General features: G+C 44.5%; 1 protein-coding gene and 1 long non-coding RNA gene across 2 annotated transcripts in view; both read left to right on the plus strand.

Annotated features, from left to right (window-relative positions):
- LOC121344867 overlaps positions 1-3,596 on the plus strand; it is a 4,705-nt gene extending 1,109 nt beyond the window's left edge. Inside the window, exons 2-4 of the long non-coding RNA XR_005953892.1 lie at positions 1,666-1,747; positions 2,615-2,667; positions 3,423-3,596. This is a non-coding gene — a long non-coding RNA (uncharacterized LOC121344867). The remainder of the gene's footprint in view (positions 1-1,665; positions 1,748-2,614; positions 2,668-3,422) is intronic.
- Positions 3,597-18,235: 14,639 nt separating this feature from the next.
- LRRC56 (leucine rich repeat containing 56) overlaps positions 18,236-19,295 on the plus strand; it is a 58,367-nt gene continuing 57,307 nt past the window's right edge. The window contains exon 1 of the mRNA XM_041421131.1: positions 18,236-18,347. The gene's annotated coding sequence lies outside the window, so the exon portion shown is untranslated. The remainder of the gene's footprint in view (positions 18,348-19,295) is intronic.

Raw genomic sequence — 19,295 nt, forward strand, 5'->3', positions numbered from 1 at the left:
GGCGGCGGGAGCGGGAGGGGCGGCCGGGCGCTGCCTCGCCCCGGCGGGTGACCCCTGCTGCCTCCGCTGCCCGCGCCCCGCGAGCCGCCGGGGTCGCGTCCTTTCCCCTCCGGGACCCGTCTGCGCTTCCCGCCCTGGGGCGGCCCCTCCGCAGGAGCGCCCCGCACCCGAGGGGAGGGGAAGGCCTGGCGGCCGCCGCTCCCACAGCCCGCCCTTCCCCGCGGGACTGCCCGCCCGGGGCTGCGCTGCCTTTGTCGTGGCCCTGCGGAGGCGTTCTGGGGAGGAGGACCAGAGACCCCTGAAATGTAGCGCTGATTGCCAGTCACGGTCCTGCCTGATAACGCGATGCGCTAAACTCGGCTCACAGGGCGCATTTATCTGGCCCCTGGAAATGCTTAGAAAAATAGATGTCTCCAAATTATTCAAGTGCAATTAAGGCCACAAAAGAAAAGACACCTGAATTGGCTCTGTATTAGGCAGATGGGGTTCAGTTAGGCTTAGCAGCAGAGATACGCATGGTCTGAGCAGAATTACTGCAATTTCAGATGAAGGTCCAAGCGTGTCAAAAGGCTCTCCTCTGATCCTATTTGGGTGCCACAAGGAGCACCGCTGAAGCAGAGCTAGTAAATATTGATGGACTCAAGCTTCATGTCCTGAAATCAGGTCTGTCAATGCAGTGCTTCCCATTCTGTCACAGTACACCAGACATTTTCTACTCTGGGCACTGTAATTCCCCTATTACTATTTGGAAACTGGCTAGTGGAGTGCATAGTCACAGTATTTTCCAGCAGCTTGCAGAAGTAATCAAGCTTTGATGCGGAATACGATGTCACATAAAGTACTCACTCCTGGTGCTGGAAAGGCACCGTTCTCTCTGACATATGTTTCAAGCACACTTTCACAATTTATTGTTTCCATTAGAAAAGTATATAGTAATCTGAAAATCGATCTAAAAACCATTGTTCTAGATACTATGCTTGACACATAATAAAAAGAAAGCTCATGCCCTGCAGAGCTTGTATCAAGAGCAGATCAAACACGTTCTAAGGATACCCGTGGAGAGAGTTGTGCAGGTTTTCTCAGGTCTCACAAACGTGTTGCACCAGCACAAACAAACCTGCCGGAGCACTTTTCCAAAAACCGGCACGCAAACAGACAGGTCCGAACAAAAAGGCTGAAGCTTTAACCTACCTCGAACCTCTTCCCTTGCTTCTAACAAGCTCTCCTGACTCTGAGTGACCTCTCAGTGCTCCAGGGAGGCGAGGGCCGCAGCTCACGGGAAGCCAGCATCTCTGCCGAGCGAGCCGAGGGCAGAGCAGCGCGCACAAAGGTGATGGGCTCCTGCACAGGCAGCCACACGCACGCACCGTGCCCGCCTCTCCGGGCTACCTGTCTCGTCTTGTTTTAGCCGCTTCTGACGAGCAGGCAGGCTACTGGAGCATGCAGAAATCTTGCTTTTTGAAGCACCCTGAAAACAGGCTTGTATTTTTTGGTACCTCGGTGGCCCAGAAGAACTTGTCAGGAAGCAAGCGTCAAATAGGTAGTAAAATAGGCACAGCTATGGGGGAACCTCAGTTTCCTGCTTCCTGGGCTTCTCAGTGACCTACAAGAACCAAGAAACACCAGAAGAGGAGACTGAAACTGCCTCTCTTGCTCATTCTTCAGTGCCAGATCACATCAGGCTGTAAGATACCTGAGGACTATTTGTTTGCAGACTGCTGGAAGACAGAGACGGAATCACCTATTGGTGAGTCATAACCACACAATCGCAGAGGGGTGATGGCACAGACTTGCAAAGACACAGAGAGTGATAATAGCTTAAAAGTGTCTTCTTTCCACTTCTACTTTTTGATAAAAAAGCAAAATACTGGGACTAGATCCTCAGCTGTGGCAAAGAAAAGTAACTCCATTGCTTTTGTCAGAGCACAGATTTACACTTTCTGAGGTCATAGCCCATTCTATTTGTAAAAAATTGTTCTTCCTTAGCAGATTATTCCTTCCTTTCTCTAAATTTCAGTTTAATTATTGGATAATGTCTGGTTTGCAGGGCTCTAACTGTTGTGAGCCTTGCTTGACAGGCAAGGAAGGCTAACCAAATACTGGGTCTGTTTGCATGCAGGGCAGTGAAAAGGAAAGTGAGAGTATCTTAGGTCATTTACTGCCACTGTAAAACTCCAAAAACAAAGTGTGCAGTGGAGTTGAAATACCTTCAATTCCCATACCTTCAATTTTTCATTATTGTTTTCACCAAACTGGATGCAGCTTGCAGTTGGAAGACCATAACTCATCGACATGCTTATCCTGTCGTGGCTTTTTGTACCAACACTCTAAATTCAGTCTGTAGAGGCACATTACTGATTTTTGTAGGTGCTGTGACCCAAAATTAACTCCTTGATATTTTCACCTCCCTCTTTAACTTCTGTAAGAGGGGAATTGTAGACAAGACATAAACTTAGCTGTCCTCTGTGTGACATACAGACATGCCAGGAGCTTAGTGAGCAACTGAACTTCCTCATCAGCTACAGATCAAGGCTACATTTTTAATATTAGAGTCTTTTTTGGAGTGATTTTTACTAGAAACACCTAACTTGCATTATTCTTTCTTCCTCCCCAGTAAAAAACTCAACATGAAAAGATCTTCATGTGATCATCAAAATCATCAGCAAAGTAGGTGACAGTAATTTTTTAGCCTCACAAGGATACATACTTAAATGCATCCAGATATCCACCATATATTTTTTATATACTGGAGGGTTTATTAGTGCACAGCAGACACAGAGAGTAGATTAGTGGTGTCAGTGGCTATTCTTGTTCTGGGCCTTCTGTTGTCACCATGTCTACTAGTTCACCTGGATTTTAATCATGCAGATTGCTTTCTGGTTCTTTCCATGGCTTTTGAGATCACCCTAGTCTGTTTTCCTGGATGCACACTTTCTGTGTAACTGAAACTTTATTGGAAAGTGTTTGCAAGGAAGGCTCTGTCACTGTGCTCCCTCTGACAATGTCTCTGAGAGCATGCTGAGAAAGGCAGAGATCTCTGTGAGTTTTGCTTCCCCATTGCACCATATTCTTCATGATTTTTTAATTTAATCTCCTGAAGATACACTAGACTCAAGAAACCTGCAAGTCCTTTTCTCATACTGGAATGTTTCCTTGCTCATCTCTCCCTGAGTTTAGAGGATGAATAGTGTCATGGAAGAAAGCAAACTGATAAGTAATTGACTTTTAAAAATTTCTATCTTTCTAGGGAATGCAAATTGTTTCCTTGTAGTATCTGACAGAGTAACACAAGTATCTTGCCATGGCAACCAGCTTATGGAACAGAAAAAAAAAATATCATTGCAAGGTGCTTTGTTACTCTAACAGGGAAAGAAGCTGAGACCTTATCAATTTTGTTCACTTGTGTGTCATGCATCATCTAGGTAGCAGAACCTGTCCATTCAGTGCAAGTCATCTGCCTTGTGCGCCTATCTGATACTTGGATCAAAGCTGAAGTGCAGTCAGAAGGAAAGAAGGAAGTGTTCAGAAGAATTGAAACAAGGCTGGATTCTCAGAAACACAAAGACAAATCCATTTCCTCAGCAAGCTAATGCAACTCTGAAGATGCCAGTAAGGGATGAACCAATTCTGAAATTAATTTGGCTTGCATTATCTGACAGTCTCCATTATTTTACTGTCCTCCTTTATTCTTTTTTAAGTGAAGTAAGTCTGCAGATCTGTAAGTATTTTGGATTTACTTGGGACAAAGGATGGAATAGGCTTGCAAGGTCTGTCTTCAAACCTATTCTCTTTACAGGGATGCTTCTGGGAAGGACAGAATCATTGCCACTCATTTTGCTTGGGTTAGTGAGTGAATTTAGAAATGCCAAAGGGAATCAGCTGAGGTCAGAGAGGGGAAACCATCATAGTTACCACTTTGGGAGCAAATAAAAGCTGACTTTGTTAGCTCAGAGGAGGACAGTTTTGAAAACTGTTGTTTGTGCACAGAGACCAGCAGAACTACCCTATGCTGAGGATAGGCTCATTTGTAGTTCTTGAGTGGGTCTAGGGTATGCTTTACTCTGGAGCTGGAAAGGATGTCTTCTGTGGGACAGATTTGAAAAGTGAAGGAAAAGCTGAAAGTTTCTTAATCCCTTGACTGCTGATTTGAGTCACAAGTAACACAACTTGTGATGGACTGAAGTAAATGCTCCCCCTCCTATTTTGAAAACACTCCCTCCCAGTTAAAATTTATGCTGTTCATGCACTAGTACTAATGCTTGAGAAACAGTGGCCAGCTTTCTGAGCTGCCTGGGGCCTAGCTGAATTCACAGGTAAAATTGTCGTGATTCATGGACAATTCTCTTCTAGCTTCCTGGTGAGGCTGTAGAGAAAATGCTGATAGATAACAAACCCTGACAATAGCATGACTTAGAAAGAAGCCTTTGAAAATAAACTCTTAATGTATCAGATAAATCTATGTGAGATGCAAAGCTAGAGTTCACTCTTGACAATGAATTCTTGTACTGTGAGTTACTGACTATAAAAAGACTTGGGAAAAATCTGAGTCTCCTGCAACACAAAGAAACCTTGAGATAAATGAAAGTCATCTCAAAGGAACCAAGCTAAAACTGTTCAACACTATAATTTAACACAGTCTCCTAGAGACTGGGAAAAGTCAGTGGGCTTATCCTTACTGCAGGTTGTACCAAGAGAGAGCCACAAGAGATATCACAAGTGTTAAATGCCACAAGTGTGTACTGTCATCTCAAGGGCCTGGGAATCTTGGAGATACCTAAGACTTGGAAGCAGCAGTCCAGCTGCAAAGTATTTTAAGGCTGACACTGAATTGGAAAAATCTCCTGGAATAATCAATTAACAAAAGAAAACACTGAATTAATTAATCAATCCTCAATAAATCAACAAAATCTTCCTTTAAATAGTCTCCAAAGACATGGCATTGCTTCAGATGACTCGAGCAGTGAATGGGACCACTTTGTTTATAATCCCCAAAATAATGGCATTAATACTGGATTTAAATTCTACTAAATACGTATGCTCAGGCTTCTTTCAACCAAACCATTTGAAATGCTGCAGAAGATTCTCGTTGAGCAGAGCAAAGCTGTCACTTCTGGGGGGTTGTCTGATCCAGGACAAGATCTTTCTTATGATGATTTCCTTTTTGAAATAAGCAAGGCAGCATCTTGCCAAGTGCCTGGCCCAAGCCCCACAAAAACTAGAGAGAGAAAAGATTCCTGTTGACTGAAATAAATTTTGCTAACAGTTGGATTTGGTCAATTTTTGAACTGAGAATAGAAACTTGCAGAGATGATGCTCTGGAATCACAGAAATTAAAGACTTTGTAATCAGAGCTTGGAAGTGGAAAGAGATTCGTGTTCCATAGTTTAAAAATACAGACAGCTGCTGATTCCTTTTTTTGCTATTAAAAACCCCACAACCCAAACACACACACACACACACAAGACATAATTCAGAGGCTGGTCATTTCCCAGTCAGCCTCCTTGTAGAGACACTGTGGGAATGAACAGCTATCACATCTCCCTAGATGTGATATGCAATACTTGGTAACACGAGGCCCTCCCCTGAGTGGATAATGGGATGGTTGGACTTCAGATTTTGCTGTGTGGGGTGAGCAGGGGGGAGAAATGAGATAAAGGTTTGATCTCTGGGTATTTACAAGCAGTGTGACTTTCTACAGGTACCTGCTAGTTTCAGTCTGATCTGAAGCACACTGCCCTCTATTGTGTCCTGTTTATTCCTGTGGGTGTTTGCTTAAGCCCCCAGCAAACGTCCTTTTTGGCTATTTGTGTTTTTTCCAGGGAGTTATAGCTGATCATGTGGTGAATCTGGAGCCTGAGATGCTCAGAAATGACACTGATTCTCTCAAGAAATGCCCCCACCTCATCAAAAGTTGCCAGGGTGGGTGAGGTCCTGTGTCTCCTTCCACTCTCTGCTGTGCCTGCCAGCGTAGATCAGCAAGGGTCAACTACAGCAGGAGGCCTGGTAATGCAGAAAGCTGCAAGTTGGGAGCCACACTGATTTTCCTGGCAGTGGCTTGCTGGCATATGTACAGGAGCTTTTGTTAGCTGTCAGCCTGAATGGAATGTCAGTCATTCCCTTGGAGCCTGATCTTCAGATCACTGCACTCTGAGAGAGGGCTTTTGCCTTCGTCTTCATACAGCAATAACTCAGGTCTGGAAGCTGGAGGCCTTATTTTTTGTTAAGAAGCCCTTGTGATATTTAGTCCCCATGTGATTTTCTTTTTCAAACTCTACAACAAAGTTTGAACTCTTTGCAACTGATATGCTACCAGTTTTGTTTTTTTTTTATGGGACACTTTGGATCACTTACCATGCTCTGGGTCATCTGTCACTTTTGCTGTCAGTTGCCAGATTTCCAGAGTGGAAATAGGATGAGTTGCTAAGGGATGTCTTGTGCTCTATATCATTTCTGCATTCACTGATGTGCAACAGATTTATCTGTGTAGTTCAAGGCCTCTCTCTACCATATGAGTTTGTACTGAAATCTCAGACCATCCCACATGTTCTCCTGAAGAACACACTAAGATTATTGGTATTCTTTTTAAAATAGTCTTCTTCTTCATCAGCTAATGCTGATTTTCTTCCCCTCAGCATCAAAGAACAATTGCTAACTACATCTCTTTCTTGCAGAAATTTCAAAGCAGTGTTGCACAGCATGATTCAGGCATGCACACATGGTAGAACTAAATAGAATTAAAGACATTTGTGTTTATCCAGTTAAACTACTGGTTCCTTTTCCTTTGACTGTTTTTTAATATACTGGCCACACACTGTCTCTAACCTTGCCATGCAGCCCTCCTTCTCATCATCATGCTCAAGCTGCTGAGCCTTTTCTTCTCTTCTGTTAAGCACCTTACTAAATTTTGATTTTCCTTCTACTGTGAGGAGATGCCCTGTGCCTTGGTTCCTATCTATGCAAGCAAGTAAAGCTGATGTGAAGCAGAAATACAATACAATACAATACAATACAATGCATAAAATAAAATCACTGTGTAGACTGGAGAGGAGGATAGAATCCAGCCCTCCCAGCATCTCTCTTAGTGCTCTTAACACACCAGTGTATGCTCTATTCCTACCCAACCTTAGTAAAGCTTGATTATCTGGTCCTTCCTTTTCCATTATGGACAGCTGTTTTCCTCTGTGGCAGCCTCTTCCTGATGCCCTTGTGCAGTGTTTCCAGTTCCCCCTCCATCCCTCTCTGTGATTACCTCAAATACATGCTGCTGCAGTAACCAAGTCCATAGGTGACCTCAGCCTTGACATTATTTATAGCAGAAGTAGACACTGTCCTGCAGTGCAGCTGCTCATTGTCAGAGCTAAAGATCCTGAGTTACAGAACTCTCTGGGAGCTTATGGTGCTAGCAGTATTCCCACATCAAGTGAGGTCCAGGCTAGATGTTGAAAGGTTTCTTTGGCAGTGAGGCTCTGCTCTTTTGTCACTATCCTGTCTAGGCTATCCTTGGAGATATCCAAGGAGAGATTCCCTAGTAAAGGTGAGGGCATAGCCCTCACACACAAATGCCTTCAAGAGCAGCACAGGGTTAGAAATCATCCCTTCAGTCATACATTACATAGTTGACCTCTCCAGGGTATTTCTACACCTATTTCATAAAGATTCTCTTCTTGCTGGCAGTTACCCCTTTCCTTATTACAGAACTTTCCCACACTGAAGCCATAAAGTTGACCACAGCATCTTGGGGTTTTTGTCTGCAGTTTGGTCATCCCCTTTCCTCTTCTGCTTCTCCATCAGGTAAGGTGAAAAGCAGAAGAGGACCTGCAGTCACTTGCATCTTGCAGGACTGGTGCAGGTCCATTGCATATTTCTAGGTAAGTTTTCAGGCAGATGTTCATGAGCTCAGTGGTGGTGTGACTCTGCATGTGTGTGTGTGTGTGTGTGTGTGTGTGTGTGTGTTTGTGTCTGCAAATCACCCAGATACTCTCTGAGGGCTTTCAGGGGCCAACACTAAACATTTCAGAAGTCAGACCTCCTGCAAGATTCCTAATCTGAAATGGCCAAAGCAACATATTGCAAATTTCTTCTCTGGTTTCAGATTCATGACTTTGTGTTTCCCACTTTCAGTCAGCAGACTTCAGTTGGGGAAATAGTGAAGTTAACATATGAAAACACTGATCACAAATGTTACATGAATCCAAATGACTGATGGAATTTCAGCCATTGACTATCATAGCTTGTGTTAATCTCCAGATGTTGTATTAACACTGAGCGATTTCCCAGTTCTCATTAGCAATATGCTTTGAGAGGGGTAGAAGGTGTTAGCTGTACTTTCCCTTCAGTGAGCTGTTTAATCCTTGGAGCTTACTGGCAGTGGGATTTGGGGGACCTGCGTGATCACAAAGAGAATTTAAGAGTAAAATTCTGCAGTACCCTCCCTCTGGCTTCTCTGGGACAGTGCACAGGGGAGGGAATGGGTTCAGAGCTGCTCTGTTTCCCCTTTTAAGCAGCACTGGTGTGCTCCAGTGAGGACTAAGCAGGAAGCTGCTGCCTTCTTAGTCAAGATCTTCCTGGTTTTCAGGAGCACACTCAGACTGGCTCTCCTGCAGATCAGCACATGCCAGTGAACTTGTTGTAGCATGTTTAGCTGCACGTTCTTGTTGGCTTACTGAGGTCTGATCCAAAGCTTACTGCAGATACAGGGAAGATTCATGTACTTCTTCAGTGGCCTTTGGTCTATTCTGTGGAGGCAAAAATACAACTGTGATAGGTACATGGGTGAGTGAACCCTACATTACCACCACATTTCACTCTGAGGAGATGGCAAAAGGGATCCTTGCAGCCCAGCATTGTGCATCCCAGAGCAGTAAAAGCAACATGAATCCTACTTAATAAGTAATTCAAAAGCACTTTCTGGTTTGTGAATCATCTGCATCCCCAGACTTTCTGAGGCTCTTGGGTAATGAGACAAGAAGAGTGCAGCTTCTATAGTCATTTCTACCTGCTCACTGGGCTGCTAGCCTGCTCTGGCCCTAATTTTGAGCTGTTCTTTTAAACTGCTCTCTGCCACTAAGCAATTCTCATCTAGAGAACTCAGACATGAAGTAATCCTCCCAGCTTTTCTATTAAAAAAGCTAACTACCATTAAACCTGTTTTACAGGTGGGTAGGCTGAGCTGCAGTCAGCCTGAGATCACAAAGTGTTATTTAGGGCCAAACTGCCTGGTCTGACACATTCCTGCAGCAGGGATGACCACTTTTCTTAGAGGAAAAAAGTGCCCAGGCAGAGGGAGGGCTGGTCTCTGTTTATGTACGTGCTTTGCACATGGCTGTGAAGCACATAAACCTCAATGGCTGCCTGGCTGGAATCCAGGTGTCCCTTGGATGAAGATGCATGTGCAGGGTAAACTAAAATGCCGTGCTGGGCTCTGTGTGCTGAGCCATCCAGCAGGTGGGAATGCACAACTCTGCCTCATTGCTTATGCCTGAGTCACCTCCTTCAGCATTTGCCACTGCCTAGCATGTTAGCATGCTGCCTGCTGGATAATAAATGACTTCATCTGCTGCAGCAGTGAGGATACTATTAAAAATTAACCCTGGGAAATGGTCCCGCATATTTTTTTCATCCAGACCCAGACAAGGGGGAAGAGAAGAGGAATGCTGGTGAAATAGGATTTGCAGAAAAGGCAAGTGGTGAGCTTTTAGTAATGGGGATGGTTCAGGCTTCAGTTTAATCACTGCAGTTGTTGGCAATCAATGATCAAAATTCAGAAGGCTTAAGGCACTTGGTAAAGTTAAAAGCAGTGCAGGTAGAAAAGACTCAATAGGCATATTGCAGAGGAGGTCAAAGAATGGGATAAATGGGGATTACTGTGCAGACATATAATTTATGACCTTTTTGCAGAAATAAATTAATTTATCACGTGGATGATATTGCCACTTGTAAGGAATTATGCCTGTAGATGAAACACTCTCAGTTTTGGTTATGTATTGCATGCTTTTCTCATAGTAGCACACTTAGAACCACACCTTACCTATAACAGCATGCAGAGTATATTTACAGAAGTGAAGGATTTGTATTAAATATCTCAGGAAACAGAGCAACTGACAGACAGATATTTCATTTTCTTGGCTTCTCTTGCCTCCAGCACCCACACAGTATCCATCAAATTGTCTGGAGTCAAATCCTCACAGGCTGCATTTGAGGCTTGGGCAAGGAGCCAGCCTGGTTTAGAGAGCAAAGTCCTGTCTGTCCGCACGCACTTCCCACTGTCTGTGTGCTGCAGTCTGGAGCAGGGGAGCTCAGCCTTAGGTTCAACAAAAAATACCCCTTTAACTCCCTTTGCATTGTTCCAAGGGATTTGGTCTGAAGCCTGCAGACACATGTATTAATGATTCTATTGTTGACACGAAAATTGCACCTTGTTCTGAGACGTCATTCAGCTGGCTTTGGTACAGCAGCAAGCAGCATGTCCCATCCTGAGCCCATCCTGAGGGATGTCCCAGCTCCTTGAGCTGCTCCCTTCATGGATGGTTGGTATCTATAGATGGTGTGGAGTGCAGCACAGGCTGTAATGCCAGGTGCACTGACTGAGCAAGCAGATCTGCTGTCTGGCTGGCATGCCTTTATCCAGAAGCATATTGTGGCTGTTGATTTCACAAATGTACTGTGATATGACAGCACCTATCCAAGGGCCAAGATGAGGTCTGCATGTTTGTCCTGAGTCACCTGCTCATCTCCACATGGCAGAGGCATTTTAAAATGGTGGGCTTAAGCAACATTTCCTACTGCAGCAGGAAAAATTATATAAAGTTCCATCATAAACAGTGTTACAAATTTGCTGGATGAAAAGTACTCAGATATTGCTATGTCCGAATTGGAGACAATTCCTACTCTAAGATCTTTCATTACCTGTGATGTTTACAGAACCATGGTTGAAATATTCCTCAGGCTAATTCCTTTATGTATTGTCTCTCCTTTTTCTCTCTATCCAGACAGAACTTTGTTATTACCCCTAGTCCCTGCTACCTACATACAGCTCTTGCTGCAGCCAAGCACACTGCTGGAACAAGGATCTTATTTAATGTTTACTGACCAGGAGTTATCACAATGATTGTCATCAACACAACAGCAATTTATAAACATGGCCTTTGTGGAGGTTTTGGAAAGCCCAATAGCTTAGAATTATTTTGGCACCTCTTTGCAGAGTAGATGGTGCATGTTGAAATCACTTCCTTTAACTTCAATAGATTTGACATCACACCCATGGTGGGGTTATTTATTTCCCTCCCCTTCACCCCCACGCCCCCCCAGGTCTCTGTATTTCACTCTCCAGGTTGCCAAGGGCTCTGTGTGTTGCTCATGTGTTGTGAAGTGAGTATCTCAAAGAAGAAAGAAGTGACCTGTGCAAACAGCTGTAGGCATATGTCCAGCTGCCCAATTCTCTAGAAGAGGAAACTGTGATCTACGCCTGGAAGATCTGCTTCCAAAAGCCAGGAGTTAACCAGTAAACAATGAATATATAGTTATGTCCTAGACACTTGTGTTCCCACTGGCTTTTAAGGAGAATGAGAAGGAAATGTATTTTTAACAGCAGCTCAACTTGTAACTTGATCTGCAATGCAGGGAAATCAAGTGATAACTTGGATATTAGCCAGCTGCCAGTGGTTGGTACACAAGGTTACTTGGAATGTGTCTGTGTTAGTACAACCACAGCATGGCATAGGAAGTGACCATTGTAAGGCAGGACAGGGGAAGCTTGTGTGTATTCCAAGGAATATAGGTTCTGTCAGTGGTGATGTGTAAGGAGTTGTTGGAGTTCTCACTGTGTCAAAAGTTCATCTCCATTTCTAACAGTGGGAAAGTCTAGGAATGAAAGGTCTTTGCTCGGACTGTGAAGGAAGTGAATGAAGGTGAGTCACAGTACTATAGGAGCTTCATGGCTCCTACAAGTAGCAGTAGTTTGTGGACATGGGAGGATTCCTGTTCTGAATTTCTGTCTTCTTCTGAAAGGAAATGCTCAGGCATATGCCCACCACCCAGCTCAGGCACTAGGAATTTCTGTTCAACCAATATAAGGGTTAACCCACAGTCTCTTCTAAGGTGCTTCAAGAAAAGAGGATGGAGTGCTTAGCCAAAAGGGCAGGAATTCAGGCCAAAGAGCAGTGATAAAGTGCAGGTTTTCATGGCCAAAGAGCTGGCCTACATGACTGGAGTCCCCTGTGGCAGACGACATGCCATGTTCACTGCCATGTACTGTCACCAGACAGTGGGGCTGCTGACAATTCCAGCCTTGAAAAGGCTGTTAAGCAAGGCTTTTGAGGTAGGCGTGAGATTTCTGTGGACTGGGATGTGTTTTACAGTTTTCAGTACTTGGAAACACTACCTGAACATCTGTCTGGGTCTCAGCCAGCATGCTGAGTTAGGTAATGAAGCTGAATTTTTACTGAAACTTTTAGACAGTGCATAAAACATACAGAAGCATACCAATCATACATCTTTTCTCATCACTAATCTAACTTAGCTGCTGGAATGTAAGTACTCAGTCCTTTTTCTAAGCACACATTATGTAGAATCAGAGCCAAGGTTGTAAAAAGAGTGCCTGGAAATCAGGTCTCTCCTGTCATTTTGGGGACAGGGAAACATTCTTCATTCTCCATGAGGATGGGATTCCTTCTAGTAGTCTAGAGGAAGTTATACATGGCAATGACCCAAATATAGATGAATCCCAAGGCTTTCCAAAGAGGCTATCCATGGAAAAGGCAACCTGAGCTGCTTAAATTCTAGGGAAAATGCCAGTATGGTATGGTGGTGTGTTGCATCACTTTTCATTCCTGTGTAGTATTTGCTGAACTTGACTCCAGGCTGCCTGCAGCAGAAGCAGATGTGTAGGGTCAAAGGTTCCTTTGACAGAGCAGAGAGGACCATTTTTGCCTTTGCTCAGTTCATTCACTGATGCTGAGCCAGAAGGAAGCACAAATCGCCTCCTAGACTGTGGAGCTGAAACAGCCCTGGGGATGGGCAGGGCACTTGAGGCAAAAGGAGGACTTTGCTCTTAGAATGTTAGGACAGGGAGCCTTTAGGCTCCAGGACAGTGTCTTCAGGCTACAGGTGGTGGCCCTAGGATTACATGGGTGAGCACAGAGATGCACAGGGGATACAGTGTTTGTTCCAGTCTGCAGAAGTGCCTGGCCCCATTTATCTACCTGCTGATCTCCTCCCTCCTCATCTGCAGACTGCACTCCAGCCACCTTATTTCCTTCCCTGCAGGACAGGGATTTGTTGAGGACTTTTGCCAGAGCTGTTGTCTGTAGCGTGGCTCGCAGTGGTGCTGTTGCTGTGATGGCTGAAAGCCCTGGTGTACATGAGTTGCATTCAGAGTAAGCTTTGAACTGTGCAAAGTGCATGCAAACTAGTGGTGTAATGGCATGCAAACTGGTGCTTTGACCTGGTTACATTTTTTTAAAGCCCCAATTTCTTCACTCCTTCACATTATATGTTGTCACACTGATGGGAGGTGAAATTAGCAATCCCTTTGTGATTTGGTAACATTTTATGGTGGCTTTGCATTGGCACAAAAAGCAAGTACACAATGAAAAGCTGCTGTTTCCCCTGTCTGAAGACAGCTAGATGAATTTCACAGTTAAATCCTGCTTGGAAAAACAAACCTAAAAAGTGCAGTGAGGCCACAGGTTCCTTTACACTGCAGCAAGCGATGAAAAAGAACAAACGTTGCTCCAGAAAAACTGTGGAGAAAGAGTCACTGACCATAACTCCTTTCCAACATCAATTCATTTTCCCCTTAGTTTAATGTTGAAAACAAAGTTGTAACTCAATCATTGACCATGGAATTAATCCCAGAAGAAATGCAAGGACCACCAACAATGTGGTCCAGGTGTGGATTATAAATATCATCAGGAAGAGACATTCTGTGTCCCAGGGGCATTAATCCTGCAGCCAGTGCTCTTCCTTTTATATTCTGATTTTAAGCCTGCCATTTTTAAGGCTTCTTAGCAAGACTTTCTCTTGCAGAGAATTCCTACCACAACAAGCACAGTGATACACCTAAACTGAATGAAGCCCTATAATGGTACTACAGTTGTAACAACATTGGAGTTTATACCTACCAATTCTTGGATAAAAATTACTATCTGGAAGTTTGCAGAGAAATTCTGGACTTGTCCCGTACCATGGGGCAGGATACCATACACTGGAAAAGCACATGTGTGCAGACAGCATCCTTGAGCTTTCCAAAACCAGGAAATAGTTTGACCCAAAAGAAATTGAGAAAGGTAGAGGGCCTTGAACAGAGGCACAAAACAATAATAATTTATACACAGGCATTTCAAGTTACCATTTATTCATCTGTAGTCAGAATTATATAAACAAGGGAGTATAAGCCTACTTTTCTGGCTCTCAGTATTTTTTTCACATAAGAAGCTTTTATTTCCTTTTTCTCATAAAAATGTAAAGGGAGAAAAATATTACATTTACTAATTTATTTATTTACAACTTTTCATTATAATTAAGGCAGAAATAGGAAATAAGCCCTTCTGGAATTAGGTAGTCCTGGCTCAGTGGCTCAAATATTAATACATTGCCCTGTCTCACCTTTGCTACCCCATGTTTTCATCCCAATCAATCATCTTGACTGCACAGTAATGCAAGTACTTCTGAGTAGAATCTCTTGGTCATGAACCAGAATCTGCTTTTCTAAAGCAATAGCACAAAGGAAGGAAAGATCCCTCTGGTGTGGCATCTGCACTGGGTATTGCTGTAAAGTAGGTGGGATTCTGCCAGGGTTCTTTCCTCCCAGCAGAGCTGAGTCAGGGTTTAAGCTAAAGAGATATCCCAACACAATTGAAGCCTGTCTTAAGCTCACTTTTTCCCTAAGAGACCCTGCACCATGACAAGGTACCATTTGCTGTTTTTATTGCCTTCTAGTAGCCCAAAAATTTACCAAGCCAAGGAGGGTATTTATTTTCCTTGAGCGAGCATGCAGCAGAGAGAGGAGACAGGTTGTGTCACTCTGCGTGACTTCGGTGACATCAGTATTTGGTTCACTTGTTTAAAGAAGCAAGGGCAACATAAAACTATGAATGCCCATCTTTCAGTGTGAGTTAAAATACTCTATAAAAAACTGTGATCAAAAGTTTTCCCAGGTCTAGTTCAGTTTGAAAAGATACAGCTTTGTATAAAATGCCAAATGTTTCCTGACGAAGCTTTCCTTTCTGATTGCAGTTTATGAATTCACATAAGCCTGTGAAAAGGAGCAAAAACAAATGCCCAGATTCATTGAATCAGAGAAGATGTTTTATTAACTGGATTCTCTCATTGCCCTTTATTTTCATGCCAGGTGCAGTAACAGAAAAATAAATTCAATTTGCAGACTCCTGTCATCCTCTGGATCTTTGGATCAGTCTCTCAGCCTCATTCATTGCTTCTGAGAATGAACTTCTAAACACCTGCTGTGGTCGAAACTGTTCTTACATCATCTCCTGAACACAGTGACTTCAATCACATGAAATCATGAGGTTAATGCCACAGTCAAGACTTCAAAGCTGTTTCTGCAGACCTGAGCTGTGTTTTTTTTTGAAAATGCTACAGTAGCTGCTAGTTCTTAACCAATAGAAGAATTACCAAAGTCGTCAGTGTTCTGCTTATCATGCAATAGAAGAAGATGGGAAAATTTTCTAGAAGAATTACAGTCTGAGTGGGGGTGACAGTACCATAGGATGAGTTCTCCACTTAATCTCAGATTAGTTTTGTTTTTTGTCTTTTTGTATAAAATGGAGATGAATATCCTTGTTCTGTATAACCTACTTGAACCAGATGACCTTTAAAAGGTCCCTTCCAACTCAAACTATTCTATGATTCTATGAAATTGTTAGCTGTGCTAAAAAGGGGATTCTCACAAGAAAAAAAGGTGATTACAGGGCTTACTAATGAGGGTAAGAGATCAGGCTGCAAGGGGAACTATCTTCAGAGAGACACTTTGAACAATCTTTCAGAAAGGGGGAGATACTGATACATATCTAAATGAGTCTGATGAGTTATGTGCACTAGCAGAAAACTTTCCTCTGACTAGAAAGTCCCCTCTGGTTCTGTGTTTCTGAGTTGTAGGACAATGAAATTCTTAAATGTTAATTATGCAAGTAGCAACAGCAACTATCTATTGATCAATAATATTAATTATAGACTGGATTGATTGGATGTTGCTTGTGACTGAATAAAACCAGAAGAACAGACAAATCTCTTCTTGTAAAATAAGACTCCAAAGGAAAAGCATGCTTATCTAGGCTTGGCTTTCAGAGAGACTTCACCCAATTCCTGTTCATTTGGGTAGCACCAATGGAATTAATCCAGAGTAACACATTTTTTGGGCTTCCTGTGAAGGTGAGATCAGAATCAGGTCCACTGTCTCCAGGTAGGTCCAAGGTGTGCTAATTGTCAATACTAGGATTCTAAAACTTTCTTGGATAAACTGAAATATTACTTTTATTTCCTATAAAGCTTTATGAATGTACAACACGATTCCTGGATATACATCACATCAGCTCCACAGTTATTAATTTACGGATTTCTCACTGACCTTAGCTCAGCTCTGGGAATGGTGCCAGCACAATTACAGTAACTCTGAATAAAGAGACATAAAGCTTCTGTATCTACCCTGAAGCTGTGCCAGGATTTTCTCTTCCACAGTGGTGGAAAGATGCATTTCTTCGATTGGTTTCACACAGTTCAGACTGCATTGGCCATAAGTAGATTATTTCCAGCAAAATAAGGAAAAGAAGAAAATTGCCATGCAGATGCGTGCATACACAATACATGTGCTCCACCAATAACTTTTGGGAAGTGTGTCCCAAGAAGGTGCATGTTGGAAAACTGAGTCAAGGTGATTTGAGCTAGTTACCTGGGGGAAAAAAAAACGGCAGAACTGGGAATAAAATTCCAGGGGCAGATGCTTGATTCAGTATTGTTTTCACTGAATCACACTACCTTCCTGGAGCACGTCAAGGCCCATTGCCTTCCTTCCTGTGAAGATGGGCAGCTGGATTGCAATGACAGCAGGTGGAGCTGAGTGTGCTCATCACCTTGGAAAATCAGGCCCCTGGTGATTCTCCCTGATGTTAATTGACCGTCAGACCCTGCAAGAGGGGAGTCAACACATTTCCTGATCTATGGTCTAAGTGTTTTCCAAACCCTAGAGTAAATTGAATGTAGTTACAGAGGAAACGCTGATGCAATCCACCAGCAGCTGCTGCTCTCCCACATCCTCACAAAGGTGTGAGGGGGTGAGGTGCAGCAAGCAGTGCAGCCAAAACCCCAGCCGCTTCTACATGGCTGGCAGGGCTCTGCCTTCCTGCCTCGGAGAGAAACACTGCTAAGGGCTGCTCCCCAGAAAACGCTGGGGCCATCCTGAAGGTAAACCCCTGAAACAGCAGCTTTTCCTGTGGGAACACTGAGCACCTAGGAGGATGTGACAGGAATCACATCTTACTAGGTGCCTGATTTACGAATCCTGTCTTGAAATGTGGAAATGTAGACATCTTCTGTGAGTGAAAATGGTAAGAGCTGCCCTCTTGCACTGAGGTGTTTAATGATGTCACCAACAAAAGTTGAACCACGTCTGTTGGATCCAGATTATTACAAACTTCATTCTTACAAGTCTGATCTTTTGACAGTTCTGGTCTGGAAATTTATTCTTTGAATCTGTTTGGGTTTTAGTTGTTTGTTTTAGGGCTTTTCTTTGTTGTTTTTTTTTGGGGGTTTTTTTTGTTTGTTTGTTTGTTTTTTTAACGTAAGATCATTTGGTGAAACGAGCCTTGTTATCTGCCACAAGCTGCATTTTTTGTACGCACTGCAGGCGTGTGTGATCACCTTTGTGAATGATGATGTCCTTAGTTTTTCATCGGCCGGCAAAGGTTTAGGATGCCGTGTGGAGCAGAGATGTCCCCAACCCCTCCTTCAGCCGCGCGATCACCTGTCACCCAAATCCCACACAGGTCCTGCTGCCTTTCTCGTCCCGTTCCTGTCCTCAGTTCCGTGCCCACCCCTGCTCCCCCCATTTGCCTTGCCGCCTTTCCCACTGCAAGCTCTGCTACTCCCAGCCGCGAGCCTTCCTGCCTCGGGAGGCTCTCCAGACTCTCCCAGGGCAGCGGGCGGGGCCGCTGCCATGGGAGGATGGCTGGCTGGAGGGCTGGATGCCCGGCTGGATGGCTGGGCGGGCGGCTGGGCGGGCCCGGGGGCCGCTCCAGGTGCCGGGGCCGCGGCGTTGCCGGGCGACGGGCGGCCGCTGTCGCTCCCTCCCCGCTGCTCTCCCGTTCTCCCCGCGGCCCCGGCACGGCCGGCAGGTAGGAACCGGCCCGTGGGGGGAGAGGAGGGAGCCCGGAGGTGTCTGTGTGGGGTGGGCGTGGGGCTGGGCTCCTCTCCTCTCCCAGGGCTTGTGCACCGCGGTTAAGCGGCGTTGGGAAAAGGCCGTTGTGGGGGCCGCGGTGTCGGGCTGGGACACGCAGGCTGGAGTGGGACACACTGCCCGGGCTGGGACACGCAGGCTGCAGTGGGACACGCAGGCAGGAGTGGGACACACTGCCCAGGCTGGGACACGCAGGCTGGAGTGGGACACACTGCCTGGCGTGGGACACCTCCAATGCTTCCCAGAGTTTGAAAACCCCACCAAAGCATGTGAGTGACTGTAGCAATCCAGCCGATGTACGTGTGGAAAGCACCTGAGGTCTGAGGCTGAAAGTCTCTGTTTATGTTCTGGTAGATGTAACAGCGTGTTTAAGTTGCATGTTCTGGTGGAGCCCTGAGGAGAGTGAAGTCAATGGATAAACAATCCCGGGCAGGTGTAAGTTGTAGAGGTATCCCCAGGTGTTTCACACTGAGAGAACCTGCTCCTCCATGGTGCCTCCTCAGCTTCTCTTGAAGGGCTGAAGGGACTTGCTGGTGCCAAACATAAAGGTTTAAGGTTCCTTCAGCTTCTTGCAGAAAGGGCTCAGGTGTGGTCCCTGCCCTGCTCATGGCCCCTCTGTGTCATGGAAAATGGTTTCTGTCAGCAAGAAACTCTTTACCCCCTCACAGTTTTTAGCAGTCAGTAATTAGTTAATTAGACACCTTCAGCTCTGCCTTTGTCTTGTCTGTGAGGCCTGTGCTCTCTGGCTCTGCCCTGTCTTCTATAGCTATTGATTCCTGATAGAAATATTCCTTCTCACCTATTATTTTCCATTTTGACTGCTTTTACATGGCAGTGTTTTCTGACAACTGATACAGTGAAAGTATGCTAAATATTGACATTAACC

This window comes from Onychostruthus taczanowskii, unplaced genomic scaffold, assembly GCF_017590055.1.
Source record: "Onychostruthus taczanowskii isolate IOZ18803 unplaced genomic scaffold, ASM1759005v1 scaffold69, whole genome shotgun sequence".
NCBI lineage: Eukaryota > Metazoa > Chordata > Aves > Passeriformes > Passeridae > Onychostruthus > Onychostruthus taczanowskii.